Below are 16304 nucleotides of genomic sequence, written 5' to 3'. Positions count from 1 at the left end.
ATTTTATTATTTTTTCTAACTCAGTAAAATAATTTCCAGTAATTTAATGGGGATGGCATTGAAAAATAGAATAGTTAGGTAAAGATTGTCATTTTTATCATATTGACTTTGCCTATCCTTGAACAATTAATATTTCTCTAATTATTAAAATCTACCTTTATATGTATAAAGAGTGTTTTATAATTATGTTCATGTAGTTCCTGGGTCTATTTTGGCAAGTATACTCTCAGGTATTTTACATTCTACAGTTATTTTAAATGGTCTAAACTGATATTGAATTATATTAGTGACACAGTGTAAAGAGCTTAATATAATTAAGAAACTTGTACAATCTATCCTTCAGGCAGTTAGTGCCAAACCCTTAGTTTTAGAGAGATAGGGTTTTATGGGAAAGTAGGATCTCCCTAAGTTTCAAATGGCTCCGACCCACTGCAAGAGTCAAAAGTTTTGATGAACATAATATAAAACTCCCAAAGAAGCTAATGACCCACAGCTTCTTGCTTTGAAAAATTCCCACTGGTAATTTCCAGCAGACTTGGGAATTTCCCAGCATACTGTAAAGTCTGAAATTAAGGAAGCATCCTCAAATTTTTGGTTTTTTTCAAAATGCAAATTTTATTTATAGGTGTGGTGGAACAATTAATTGTAATTAGAAGGAATAAGGATTACTGGTGTTTGGTAGGACTTTAAAGTAGCCTGCCATTTTAAATTTGTTGTAGATTCTTCAAGCAATCATTTTTCTTATTTAGCAAGATGAAAATCATTTATTAATGTTATTACCTATAACCATAACTTGAATTTGTATTATATTTTATGGTTTATGAAATTATTTCCTCAACAACCCTCATAGGTAGGTAGTACAACTACCATTATTCCTATTTTAAAGATGAGAAAATTGAGGTTCAGAGTTATCAAATTACTTTCTCAAGGTCATACAGTGAATGGTGGGAGTGCTGAGACTAGGGACCAAGCCCATACTAGGTTCCTTCCAATAAACTATAATATTTTTGTTCTTTTGACATAAGTAACAATAATGACAATAAGTAGCATTTATGTCATGCTTTAAAGTTTACAAAGTGCTTTACTAAATTAACTCACTTGATCTTTAAAACAACCCTGGGAGGTACATACTAGTAGAATTTCTATTTTTACAGATGAGGAAACAGGCTGAGAGATGTGAAATAATTTACCCAGGTCACACAGCCAGTATCTGAGGCACAATTTGAACTCCTGTCTTCCTGACTCAGGGGGAAACTGGTAGCACAGAGGGTAGAGCACTGGATTTGAAATTAGGCAGACATCTTCATGAATTCAAATCCAGCTTTAGACACTTACTAGTTGTGTGACTCTGGGCAATTTATTTAACCCTGTTTGCCTCAGTTTCCTTATCTGTAAAATGAACTGGAAGGGCAGGTAGGTGGCACAGTGGATAGAGCACTGGCCCTGGAGTCAGGAGTACCTGAGTTCAAATCTGGCCTCAGACACTTAACATTTACTAGCTGTGTGACCCTGGGCAAGTCACTTAACCCCATTGCCTCACTAAAAAAAAAAAAGAAAAGAAAAAAAAAAGAACTGGAGAAGGAAATGGCAAAATTGCTCCAGTATCTTTGCCAAGAAAACCCCAAAATGTGGTCAGGAAAAGTTGAACAGGACTGAATCAAAACCACTTCCTGACTCAAACTCTTCCATTCTGTCCATTGCACCACCTAGTTGCATAGGTACTAATTAAGCACCTGCTATACAGACAGCCTACCTTACTAGTAAGAAGGAGAGGATTCTCATAAACTTTAGAGTTTAGTAGGGTGAGATTAGACCAATGATTATAATACCAATAATTATAAAGTGAGGTAAAATTTCAACAAAAGAACAAAATGCAGTAGGAGTTCAGAGGTGAAAGAGATCACCTTTAGCTGGGAAAAGAGTAAAGGAAGGCTTCATGGAGGAGGCAGCATTATTATTGTTACTATTATTAATGTTAATACCTTACATTTATATAATAATTTATATAGTTTGGAAATAGTTTGGAAAGCTTACTTTATTTGATATTCATAGTGATCCCATAAAGTAGACATGCATGGGGGAGACTATTTCTATCTCATCAATCAGTGGTTCTCCAACTTTTTGGTTTTAGGACTCTCTTACCCTCTTAAAAATTATTGGGGCAGCTAGGTGGCACAGTGGATAGAGCACCAGCCCTGGAGTCAGGAGGACCTGAGTTCAAATCTGGCCTCAGACACTTAACACTTACTAGCTGTGTGACCCTGGGCAAGTCACTTAACCCCAATTGCCTCACTAAAAAAAACACAAAAATTACTGAGAATTCTCCCCTCCTCAAGAGTTTTTGTTTATGTAGGTTATATCTATTGATACTTGTTGTACTTGAAATAAAACATAAAATTTTAAAATATTTTAAATTCATTAAAATAACAATAATAAGCCCATTACATGTTAACATATTTTTATGAAAAAAAAAACCCTATATTTTCCAACTCCAAAAAAAAATAAGTGAAAAGAGTGTAATGTTTTTACATATTTTGTTTTTCAAATCCCTTTAATGACTGGCTTATTTGAAAACAGCTGGATTCTTGTATCTCCTTTTTGCATATAATCTGTTGTGACACATTCTTCTGACTGAAGCATATAAAGTCTGACCTCACACAATATCTAGTTGGAAATGGTAATATTTTAATAGGCAAGTAAAAAAGAGTTTTGGTCTTGCAAACCCCCTGAGTTTTATGGGGCCCTAGGAGTCTATGGACCACAATTTGAGAACTGTTGTAAAATGAGGCTTATAAAGGTTACTTGACTTGCCCGAGATCACAAAGTCAGTGGCCAAGAAACTATAGGAACAAGTGACACCGGAGGTAATCTTATCTGAATATAAATTCATTTTTTTCTCCTTTATTCTTTCTCTTTCCAGCCTTTCTTATTCTCTTTAGAGCATAAAATCATGTGTAACTTACAGTGATTGAATTTGATGTTACTTCCCTTATTTCTATAATCCTTTTAAAATGAAATTATTAACTATATTTGCTGTGTGTGTGTGTGTGTGTGTGTGTGTGTGTGTGTGTGTGTGTGTGTGTGTGTGTGTATACAAGACTGCCATGTGGCTTAGAACTTAGAGATCTGGCTCAAATTCAAGATTCTTCAAGTCTTAAAGTCCACTGGCAGTATACCCCTGTGCAATTCATTGCAATCTCAATGCTCTGGGCAAATTTAAGCCTATATATTTTGCAGAACAGTTTCCTATCTACATTGGTAGAGGCATTTCTTCACTGGGAGGTTCTAAAGTCAATTAAATCACAGGTCTGGACTATTATTTTTGTTTTTGCTGTGATTTCTTAGATTTCCCCGAAAAAATACTTCTTTAAGTGAACTTTCCCTCCAGTATCAAATGTAATCAAACTAAAGTATTGGATCTTTGTTGATAGTGTGGATTTATTGTTTGTTTTTATTTTGGAGTCTCCTTCCATAAGGAATTTTAGTCAGATGCTCTGCCTTGTATGGTAGATTCAGGAGAGAGTATCATGTTTATAGGAGGCAATAGAGTGAGGCATTCTGGGATCGGTCCTTCCTTCCTTCCTTCCTTCCTTCTATAGGGAAAAAGACAACATAAGAAATTATGACTGTAATATGCAGCTTTTTTTTTGAGAACAGTAACAGAATTGTCTATTAATATCCCCTTCTAGACTTACCTTTTTTTAAGGTAAAAAAAAAAAGCTTTACTGATTCTCTTTTTATCTTGTCTATCCCTCTCCATTAACCTAACACAAGTAGAAGCCCTCCTTGGTTACAAATAAGTATAGTCAAGCAAAACAAATCAACACATTGGCTGTATCTAAGACTGCATGCATATCTGATACTATACCTCTAATCTAGGAGTTCATAACCTGGGTTGCATGAATTTGGTTTTAAAAAAATATATATTTTGTTAAGTGTTATTTCAATGTAATGCATTTCCTTAGTAATCCTACATATTTTATTTGATGCATTTTAAAACATTATTCTGAGAAGGGGGTCCACTGGTTTCCCCAGTTTGCCCAAGAGGTCCATGATATACAAAAGGTCAATAATCCCTGCATCTAATTAATCACCTCTCAGTCAAGAGAAGTATGTGTCATTAAAATTTTTTGAAATTATTATCAGTTGCTGCTTTGTTCTGAGTTCTGAGGCCTTTCAGAGATATTTCTCCTCATTGTAAATTGTTCTCCTGTTCACTTGATGATCCCATGGGCTCCAATGGATTTAGTGGTCATCTCTGGATCCATCATATTCCTAATTGTTCAATTCAAATTCCTAATGGTTCAATAAAATTTCATTATTTTCACAAACCACAATTGGGTTCCCCAATTAACAGGCACCAATTTAGTTTCCAGTTTTTTGCTACATTAAAAAATATTGTTTTATTCTTGTTCATATGGGTCCTTTCCCTCTATCTTTTACCTCCTTGGAGTACTTGCCAAGTAGTAATAATCCTGGGTCAAAATTTCATACTCAAATGGGAATAGAGTTCCAAATTGTCTTCCAGAATGATTATACTCTCAGCTCCAAAAACAGTCCACTAGTGGCAGCCATTGTATTCCACTGTTAGACACATATATAAAATCCGGCCATGTGCATTAAAAGAAAAATCTTCAGAAATGCCCCCCTGATTTTTTTCTCCATATCTCTTGCCAGATCTCTTTTGTTTCCTCACTGTCCATTCTCCCACTGTAATCTGGCCTTTTGCCCTCACTGTAGTATTAAAACTCAATTCTCAAAGTCTATAATTATTATTTCAATTTTAGCTAATTTTAGTGAACTCTTCTTAACTCTCATTTTTCCTAATCTGCCTATAGTATTTGATGATGCTAATAACTCTCACCATATCTGTCTATTGAATCCTACTCATCCATTAAGGTCTTACCTTTTCCATGAATCCCTTCTGAATTTCCCCATCCCACAATGATTCACCTTATCTTTGAAACTCTTAGAGGCAGCTAGATGGTGCAGTAGATAGAGCACTGGCCCTGGAGTCAGGAGTACCTGAGTTCAAATCTGGCCTCAGACACTTAACACTTACTGGCTGTGTGACCCTGGGCAAGTCATTTAACCCCAATTGCCTCACAAAAAGAAAAGAAAAAAGAAAAGAAACTCTTATGACTCCTACTGCTTGCAATTTTGGCACTTAATCTTATATTATAATTAATCATTTCATATGTGTATTAGATTATAAACTTCAGGAGAGAAAGGAGGGATTATATAAAATGTGGTATAGTAGAAAGAACATGGGATTTGAAGCCTTAAGGTCCTGACTGGGTCTGCTACAAATTTATGTTATATAACCTCAGTTGTGCCCTCACTGCTACTAGGCAATCATTTTACATCTCCCTAGTTAACCCACTATCTCACCACAGCCTCTCTTCAAAACCTTTCATCTCTCATCAATACTCCCAGGGTCAGAGTTACCACAGGTTAAATCTTGCTTTCTCTGTGGTAAATTCCTTGCTCAGAACATAGCCTAGGTCTTCTGACCACACTTTGCTCTGAAGCACCATTCCTAGTCACAAGCCATCTACTGGACTGCATCTGTGAACAATAGAGCTGCTAGTGTGTTATTAAGGGCTAAAATTCTAGCTAAACTGTCTAAAATATTTAATGAGTGGTCGCCAATAAATTATACGCTTTAGCAAGAGTTAGACTTTTAAGCATTTATTAAGGAGAATAAGAATTTGGTAAAGAGAGAGGGAAAGGCCTAGATTCCTATCTATTAAAGGGAGAGTGCATTTCTAGCTCCGCTCTCCACCAGAGTCCAGAGGAAAAAGCGTGAGACCGAGCACCAGTCTCTTCCTTCCTCCTCCCACTAGCCCGAGTCACTTCCTGACGCCAAAGAAAAGACTCCTGGTCTTGCCCTCAAAGACCTTCGCTTCATGGGCGGAACTCTTCTACAGTAAGTCTCCAGCAGGTGGCGTCATTCCAATCGTTACAGTGTACATGTTCCTTGTACAAGGTTTGTCCCCTCTGTGTCACAACTGGGTGGGATCCTTTCTTGTCCTAGTGTACGGCAGTAGACACTGAAAGCTCTGTTGATGAGCTCCTGGCTAGACAGGGTCCCTTCTTTCAGTAGACTTCTCTGTCTGTCTTGTCATTCAGCCCTAGCTAGAAAAAAATCATTCACTGATTTTTTTCTAAGATTTCCCAATCAAGATTCAGTCAGGTATATTTTCTAGATCTTTATAGATCTAGAGTTTGTGGGGGAGAATTTGACTACTACTGTCTTCTACCCTGCCATCTTGGCTGGTATCTCAACTCCTTCATTTTTCAAATGAGGCAACTGAGATCCTGAAGGTTAAAGTTATGTTTACAAGTTTCAATTCAATTAAAAAACCATGTATTAAATGCCTAAGTGCAAAATATTGCTAAGCAATGGGAATACAAAAGCAGGAAAAAATAGTACCTAGCCTCAAGGAACTGGGATTTTTTTCATTTTCTCTGAGATCATGAGTATACTGGTGGGGCTGTTAGGTGGCATAGTGAATAATATACTGGGTTTGGAATCCATGAATACTGATATTACTGAGTTCAAATATGGTCTCAGATACTTTTTAGCTGTGTAAGCCTGAGTAAGTCATTTAACCTTGTTTGCCTCAGTTCCTCATCTGTAAAATGAGCTGGAGAAGTAAATGGCAGAACCCCTCCAGTGTCTTTCCCAAGAAATCCCCAAATGCAGTCAGAACAGTCAACAATAGCAATTACCATCCCACCTACCTGACAGGTGACCAGACTATTGTCTTTTTCAATAATACATTTCTTAATGACATCTCTAATACTAATCCTTCCAAGTAAATCTTTGTAATTTGTTGTGGTCTTTTCATACTTAACATGTGTCTCTTTATTGACCTTTAGGTGACATTGTGGTTCAATTGTGCCTGACTCTTCACCACTGAATTTGGAGTTTTCTCATTTTACAGATGAAGAAACAAAGGCAACAGGAATAAATGACTTGCCCAGGGTCGCATAGGTAGGAAGTATCAGAGACTGGACTTGAACTCAGGTCTTCCTGACTCCAGGCACGGTTCTCTAGCTACAAAGCCACCTAGCTGCCCAAATTGAATTCTTTGGAGAGTATAATGTTCATGTCTTAGTTATATATCAACAAAAGTAATGGTAAAATGATAAGCCTTTATCTTAGGGGGAAGCTCAGCATCATTAAAAAAAAAAATACAGCAGCTAGGTAGCACAGGGGATAAAGCACCAGCCCTGGATTAAGGATGACCTGAGTTCAAATCCGACCTCAGACACTTAATGCTTACTAGCTGTGTGACCCTGGGCAAGTCACTTAACCCCCATTGCCCTGCAAAAAAATTTTTTTAAATTAAAAAACAACAACAACAAAAAACCAAACCCAACAAACCTTTATTTTATATGCTTTCTTAAGAAGTTTGATCTTCCTCTTCTTGTTCAATCTTGATCCCAACCCATTATTTGTTTGCAGTTTGTCCAAAACTACATATTGGGAGGCAGTGTGGTACAATGGAAAGAGTACTGAATCTAGAGTCAGAGGATGTGGATTCAAATACCAGCTCTATAAATTACTACCTAGGTGAGCATAGCCAAATTGCTTAACCTCTCTAGGCTTGAGAGAATAAGAGATTTGGACGAGATGATCTTGAAGTTACTTTTCACCTTTGCAAGTTGTCCATTCAACTGCATATCAAGGTCTGGACAATCAGCATTCTTCATCTACTTGGGTTTTTTGTTTTGGTTTGGTTTTTTTGGTGAGGCAATTGTGGTTAAGTAACTTGCCAGGGTCACACAGCTAGTAAGTGTCAAGTGTCTGAGGCCCGGATTTGAACTCAGGTTCTACTAAATCCAGGGCCAGTGCTCGATCCACTGTGCCACCTAGCAGCTGCTCCATCTACTCAGTTTTTTCTTGTGTAGATAATTAGGCCAAACTATCAAACTAACAGATTTTTACAGAAGTAAAAAGAAGAAGAGCCACAATTAGAGCACTGAAAAACATATTATGTGACTTGTTAGTGATCTATAATTATTTGCTGAATGAATTCTATACCCACTCTACCAAATGCTTAATTTTAGATACCTCAAGTTCATTCCTGATGATATGGAATAAGAATCTACATCCTTCGTCACAGGAGAGGAATTTAGAGCTGGCAGGGACTGCAGAGAGGTATTTGGAAATCCATCTTTTTGGAACTAAATTCCAAGAGGAATGAAGTGATTTGTTCACATTCACACCAATAATTAGTGGCATAACTATTGCTAGAGCATAGCTCTCCTACTTGCCATTCTAATATTAATTCCACAACAATAGTATGTTCAAAAATGTTAAAGAAAAATCCAAAGTGGTTATATCACAATTCCTCTAATTCTGAACACTGCCCCTGCCCCCACATACAAAGTAACAAAGCACTGTAGGTTATTAACCAGGAAAAGGCAAGTAAACATGTGATTGAATTCCACCTCTACTGAAGGATTCAATGCTGTGGTAATGTGTGTGAGATTCATAATGTACACATGAACTCCTTTAAAAAAGAATTATTAACCAGTCTGTGCCCTGAATTGCAAACAGAGAAGTAAGAAAGAAAGGCGGCACTGAAACCTTTTAAAAACCCATCACCACTATGCCTGTGTATTCTCCACACTCTATACAACCATTGCCACTTTTTCTTTCCCCAAGCATTGGAAGAGGCAGGAAGGTGAGGAGGTGAATTATTTAAACCAATTATGGAAAAATGCAAACTTTCCTTTCAGTGCACTGGGCAGACTCTAATCTCCAGTGAGTTGGGACTCTGCAAAGCACTTTACGACGCAATTCGTATCTATAGAGTGATTTGGCAACTTCATGACCTTGTCATTTAGATATTTCACTGGGGGTGGGGTAGGGAAAGACACTGGACATATACATGTGGCTGAAATGATTCATACCTAAGAATTTGATGATCTATGATCTGAGGTTCCCTAGGAAGCACAATTACTCTGCCCATAGCATGTCTGTATTCATTTGGCTAGATGTGGAAGTGGGTGTTGGCATGGCAACTACCTACCATATCAGTCAATTGACAAGCATTCTATTAAGCTTTTTTATGCCTACTAAGTGCCATATGCAATTCTGGGTGTTGTTGAGAAAGTAAATGAAAACAGCTACAAAATACTCTTTATACAAATAAAGACAGATCTAAATGATTGGAGAAATATTTATTATTCATGAATATATCATCATATATATTTTGTTGCATTGCATTATATTAAATGAATCATTTCAATGTTCTATATAATAAAATCATATTAAATGATCTTTCATCAGAAGGTAAATTCATTGGGGGTGGGGGTAAGGAATAGTTCCATTCTAGGAACAATCCCTCTCATCAAAAAAAGTAGTCTAGTGGGAGGACATTAAAGGGAGGCTCCACCCTCCAACAATCCCTAAGAGATAAGCTTCTAAATTCAACTTCCTAGCACCTAGCATCCTCATCTTAATCTTAGCCATTTTCAGCTTTGTCACTGCTTGGGGAATTTTCCATTCCTTTAACCCTCTGACTTCCAAGATCAACACTATCATAGCTTCTATTCTATTGTTCCATACTCCATCTCAGTAACTTCCAGACCCAAAACACCCTTCCCTTACATATATATGTATAAGTATATAGTTGCTGCTCCCCCTCCCCTCCCCCCCACTTCCCCAGTGGAATATAAACTCCTGGAGGACAGGGGGCTGCCTCACTTTAGAATGTTTGGATCTCCAGGTCTTAAACATAGAAAAACCTAAGACCCAAGCTCTAATTCAGATATTAGCTCTAAAAGGGAGTCAGACCCCAGATAATGGATAACTTATACTAGGTTCTTATACCCACAGAAATCAGTGTCCATAACAGAATGGAAGGAGAGAGGCCATGATGACCTTAGACTAAATGACAAGAGTAAGAAATTCTAAAGGAAAATGGAGATATTTTGAAACTAGCCATGGGAACCAGAAAGAGACATGTGCAGAAAGAGCCAAATTTGTCCCCAGATTCACCTTATGATGTGTAAACCCTCAAATTCACCTCCACTGAAAAGGTACCCGCCTGGGGGTTGGCTTAGGACCCCGGGAACTCCAAATTAGGATAGGCCCTCCCCTGTACCTCCCAAAGGTGGAGATTATTATAATGAGACTGATAATCAATTCATCCATACTATAAATATAACTGTCTTTTCTTTCACTATTTGAGAGAGTACCTTTCCATTATTCTGGTTCTCTCCCTGTGTCACCCACAGTATAGGCAATAAAACTTGGGAAACTGAGTCACTGAGTCTTGGTAATTCTTTGGGATGACTCTGATCAATTTGACCTCAAATTCCTATGCCTACATCAGATGCATAGTAAGTGATTAATGATTTTAACTCATTTACACAGCTCTTACTTATCACAATGCCCCCCCTTTTTTTTGAGGAGCAATGAGGATTAAATGACTTGCCATGGGTCACACAGCTAGTAAGTGTCTGAGGCTGGATTTGAACTCAGGTCCTCCTGAATCCAGGGCCATGTTTTATCTACTATGCCACCTAGCTGTCCCCACAAAGCCCTTTTTACACTTTGATTTGATTCTCACAACAGCTTTACAACAGTAACTTGGAAACTAGCTCAGAGATGAAATGAGTTGCCCAATGTTATTGTTGTTCAGTCATGCCTGAGTCTTTATGACTCCTGTCACATACTGTCATGACTCCTATGACTCCTGTCATACTGTCCATGGGGTTTTCTTGGCAAAGATACTGGAGTGGTTTGCCATTTCCTTCCCAAGTAACAAACAGAAGTTAAGTGACTTGACCAAAGTTACATAGGCAGTTTCTGAGGCTGAATTTGAACTCAGGTCTTCCTGACTGCAAGTCCTGTACTGTCTCCTCTCTGCTACTAGCTGCCTGAGTTCCCCAGTGTCACACCAAATAACTTCTAGGACAAAATACAAAGCACTCAGCTTGTTATTTAAAGCTTTTCTCAGTCTAGCTCCCACCTGCTTTCTAGACTTCTTTTGAATTCTCTCTTTCATGCACTTCCCATGAATTCAGAGTTCCTGCTGATACTAAATTCAGTACTGTATCTCCCACTTCTCTATCTTTGCACAGGCTGTCTGTCCCTTATTGCATGAAATGGAACCAAACTTCTACCAAAATCCTTGGCTTCCTTCAAAGCTCTTCTAGGTGTCATTTGCAACTCTAAGCCTTTCCTGAGAAGTGAGTTTAGTGAGTAAAAATGGTGGACTTGGGAGTAAGCAGGTCCCACTTTAGATACGGATTAGCTGTGTGACCCTGGGTAATCAGCCCACTTAGACATCAGCTTCCTCATCTCTAAAATAAAGGATTTTAAATGGATGAGTCAAAGGTTCCCTTTCAGTCTAATAGGATCCTGAAGATTCCCACTGTCCTCTTAATCTCACTCCCGGCTTCAATTCAATAACAATTTAATAAGTTCCTACTATGCACTAAACACCAAGGATACAAACCAAAACAGGTCTTGCCCTTAAGGAGCTTACATCCTACTGGAGTGAAACAAGTGTGGACACAGTTAATCCCAAGTGATAAATACAAAGTAATAAAGTAATTTTCTGACTCAAAGGAGTGTATTGGAAGGGGATCAAGAAAGGGCTTCTTAGAGGAACTGGCATTTGAACTGAGTGTGGAAGGGAACTAGGGGATCTAAGAGGTGCAGATAAGGAAGGAAAGCATTCCAGGCCTGTTGGGGGGGTTGTTGAGGATGGGGATGGGAGGGGAGGAGTGGAGTATATAGTGGGTGGTGGTAGTTTGTGCAAAGGATTATTGTTTTCATGGAGCATTAAATTGGCCATTTTGGCTGAAACACAGGGCACATGAGAGAGAGCAAGGTGAAATCAGTCTAGAAATATAGAGGAGAGCTAGGGTATTTAAGGAGTTCAAAAGGACAGAGAGGGTTACATTTTATGCTAGATGCAATAAGACCTGCTGAATCTTGAGCAGAGCGTGGAGAGCAAAAAATTCCAGATGACTCCAAGGTTGCTGATCTTTGTGACACGAAGGATGCCTGAGAAATAGGGAAGTTAGGAAGTAGGGTGGGAAAGGGAGTTCTATTTGGACATTGTTTTAAATGCTTATGGAACATTTTCACGCCATGCTCCCATGCTCCAGAAAACACCTCTCCTCAGTCACTCTAGAACCTGCCCTAAAGCCAGGGCCTTCTGATTGGTGAGTTTACCACAGCTAGCTCAAGTAGATGTCACATCTTAATGGCACCCTGCCCTCCCCCTTCCTCGAGATACCCTGCCCCCACTTTCTACCATCATCTCCTAGAACAATAAAGACTCAATCCCATTATTTCTGGAAAGGGAGTATCATTTAATTAATGGGTAACTTCACTCACCATCCCTAAATCCAGGGTGGTAGATTATATAACCTTGCTTCAGCTTCTTGAGGGCAGGGACTGACACCCCCCCACCTTTTTTTAAAAATTTGCATATCTAGTGCTTAACACATGCTAAGTGCTTAATAAAAGCTTTTTCACTGATTTATTCAGACAGGCTGTTGACCCTGGGAAGGATTCCCGAGAGAGAAAAGAGGATTGGATATGTAGATTTGGGAGTCTCTCTCTCTCTCTCTCTGCATATAAGTGACAATTGGCCCCAAAGGAAAAAAGAACGCACTGGCTTATATCCACACACGGGGAGCAGGATATGTATGATGGTCTAGCCAAGGAGACAGAGAAAGAAACTTCAAGACAAGTAGGAAAACTAGAAGAGAGTGTAAATCTCTTTCAAAGTCAGGGGAAGACAGAATATTCAGAAAGAGGAGGAGGTTAAATGTTGCAAAGAGCTGCGAAAGATGACTGAGAAAGGCATTAGATTTAGCATTTCAAGGACTGGCAGTATACCTTAAATACAGCATTTTAGTGGAGTTGGTGGTGTCAGAAATTATATCACATTTACTTATGGTGCAATTATAATATCTCCTTAAGGTCAAGGATTATTTTCTATCTTGTCCTTGCATCTCTGGTGCCCCGAAAAAGGTCCTTTATAAATACTTGTTGAATTTAATTTAAATTCACCAAGGATAATTTTTTGTGACCCCATCTACTCATTCAGAGTATTTATTGAGTACCTACTACACAATAGCTGTACTCTCAAGAAAGAACAGGATATAGATCCTGCTTTAGAGGTGAATGGGGATTTGGGGGAGGGGTGGGATGAAGGTAGATTAGTGTCAGTCTCAACTTCAAGAGCTTTGAATAGCTTGGGAAGGGCTGAATCATAGGCTGAAACTGTAATAGGAAAGGATCCTAAAGGAGGATGATCCCCTCCTCCCCTTTATCAAATTTAAACCATTTTTTACACGCTCTAATTACACAGTGATGCAAGTGTTATAGTGAATTCCTCCTAGGAGAACCAGGAAGCTTAAGTCTTGCCCTACCTTCTGGAAAGGAAAGTCCCATGTAAGGGAAACCACACCCTAAGGGGGCATGACAATACCTTCAGGAATGCAGTGCCCACACAGGAGACTGGCTTACGTACTTCCGTAAGAAGAACTCTGATAAATCAGTATTGATAACACGAGGTTCTGAAACACAGCTATAAACCACACGTCCATACTTCCTGGACAAACAAGCTTTCTCAAAGACTCTCTCCTGGATCTGCTGGCCTAGGGTTTCCTTTCAGAGGGAGACAGTGAAACTGGAGAGGAGGATTTCTACAAAGCCTAGTAATATATTTCCCAAGGTACCAGGCCAAATGAGTAAGTATTTCCAAGAAGCCAAAATCTCTCTACACCCTTCTTCCAAATGGATCAGTCAATCAACAAGCATTCATTAAGTCCCTATATATGCCAGGTACAGTGCTAAGTACAGGGGAAAAAAATACAAAGAATGCAACAAATCTTATTTATATTCAGGTGAGAAGAGGTTATAAACTAGGGTCCTTCATTTTTATGTGTGCTTCAGCTCCCTTCCTCCCCACCTACCTCTCCTAAACTCTGAATTGCAGACTGTAGGAGAGACCTCTAGGCAAGCAGAAATACCGAGGAAGTAGAATCTTAGTGAACCAAATACTGCCCTCCTCCCTAAGGAATGTAGAGCCTCTCCCAAGAACCTTTTTCTTTTTAAACCTTTTAAGAGTTTCTCAGGTTGCCTATCTCAAAAATTATAATAGTACTTTGTACCTCCGAGATCCAGTGAAGAATCTCACTGGGTTAGAAGGGATTATGATTTAGAACTGGAAGGGAGGACCCTTAATGATCATCCAGTACAACTCTCATTTTAAGGTTGAAGGGACAGAATAGTCTAGGGCAGCTGGGTGGCTAGTGAGATACAGTGCAGGCCTGGAGTCAGGAAGACTCCTTTTCCTGAGTTCAATCTGGCCTCAGACTCTTACTTACTACCTGTGTGACCCTGGGCAAGTCACTTAACCCTGTTTGCCTCACTTCCAATATCTTTGCCAAGAAAACCCAATGGGGTCACAAAGAGTTGGACGCAACTGGGCAATGGTGACTCCAAGAGCTTAGCTTAAAGAAGACACAAAGGTAGTATTAAGTTGAACCAGGAGATTTCAAATTCGGAGATCTTTGGAACTCTCTATATTAAGGGAAATCACAAAGTTGTGTGAGTTATTCTTTGTAACTCTCACAGTTTAATTGAAAGAGTGAATAAGGTCAAGGGGCAAATTCCCTACTTATTCTCCACCTCTAGGTAAGGTGTAGTCCCTACCCTGGAATCTTGCTATCCTGCTGGAGAGATTGGAATAACTCACTCAAAACTGTGGAAGTACCCTGTTTTGTAGTTTTCTCCAAAGCACTTAACCAGGAATGCTGTGAATTTCTGCTATCTAAGTTTGTGCTTATCCCTCCCACCATGGTATAAAATTGTAAACACCTTTAAGATTGGGACACACTCTTAGCTAAATTATTTCCCAGTACAGTTCTTTGCATACAGTAATAATAACTAACATTTCTGTAGCTTTTTAAGGCTTAATACATTTTCCCCAGAACAGCTTTGTAAGTTGGCTAAGTAGATTATTATCCCCATTTTGAGATGAGAAAACTGTCTCAAAGGAGTAAAGTGATTTGTCCAAGGTCACACAGCTAGTACATAACAAAGCTAGAATTTGAACCAACCTGTTCCACAACTTCAAGTCTGGCGTTTCTTTCCACTATAGTCATCTTTAATAAATCTCACATAAGGTTAGTATGCCCAAGTACAAATTAACCTGGGACTTTATTCTGGAATTTGAGAACTTGCCCTCTGGGAGATATTTCTGAAACCTTCATTTTTCTCTGCCTCCAAGATGAGAGGTAAGGGTCAATTTGTGGGTGAAAACAGTACTATTCCTACCAGGAAACTTAGGAAGATGATGGAAATTCCTGTCCATAAGGGACATTGCTCAGATGGTCCCATGGGGGGGGGGAGGTTGGTGGTCTCAGATGACTCATATCTTAAAGTGGTAAAATAGCATTTTTGTGTGTGTGAGGCAATTGCGGTGTTAAGCGACCTCCCCAGGGTCACACAGCTAGTAAGAGTTAAGTGTCTTGAGGTCGGATTTGAACTCAGGGTCCTCCTGACTCCAGGGCCGGTGCTCTATCCCACGCACCACCTAGCTACCCCATAAAATAGCATTTTAAAAGCACCAGGGAAGGAAACTGACATTAGGTTGGGAGGAAAATAACAGCGTGGCAGCAGGGTAGCGGCTCAAAAACTAGGCCAAAATAAAACTCCGGTAATGGGGTTTCCAAGCCAGTCAAGTATGTGACCAACTGCGTGCTCGTAACCAAGCGCCAGCCTATGTGCCAGGGAGAAAAGGCTCATGTCCAGAGGATGGATTGTTTGGCCAAGGCAACTTTGAAGCAACAAATACAAGGGGGGAAATTAGTTTTCAAGTTCATCCAGAAGGGTACCAGCTGTCATAAATTACCTGTCTCAAATTAAAAGGGAGGGCGGCTGGGGGGTGTGTCGCGCTAGACGCCTCTGCCAAGGCTCCCTGGAGCCAGGAGATTGTTGCGTAAGAGTGGTACCGGCGGAGCGAAGGCGAGACGAGCTGACGACTGCGCCCCAAGCCACGGTTTAGAAAGAAACAAACGGAATTCTCGCCTAGGGCCCCCCTGCAAGGAAGCCGAGCTTTTGCACGCTTTATTAGTAAGAGCTGACAGTTATAACAGCGCTTTGAGATACGTTAAAGCGCCTTACATGTACTTTGGTCCAGTGCTCCCTCCAAGCAAGCCTCCAGCGCGTGCCTCCGAAGTAACAGGTGCCCCAGAACCCCAGCCCGCCAGAGACCGGGAGCGCGCGCCCTGAGCCTTAGGGCGGGGACAAG

The sequence above is a fragment of the Dromiciops gliroides genome, chromosome 2 (assembly GCF_019393635.1).
Source record: "Dromiciops gliroides isolate mDroGli1 chromosome 2, mDroGli1.pri, whole genome shotgun sequence".
Classification (NCBI taxonomy): Eukaryota; Metazoa; Chordata; class Mammalia; order Microbiotheria; family Microbiotheriidae; genus Dromiciops; species Dromiciops gliroides.
This window is presented reverse-complemented; position numbering follows the sequence as displayed.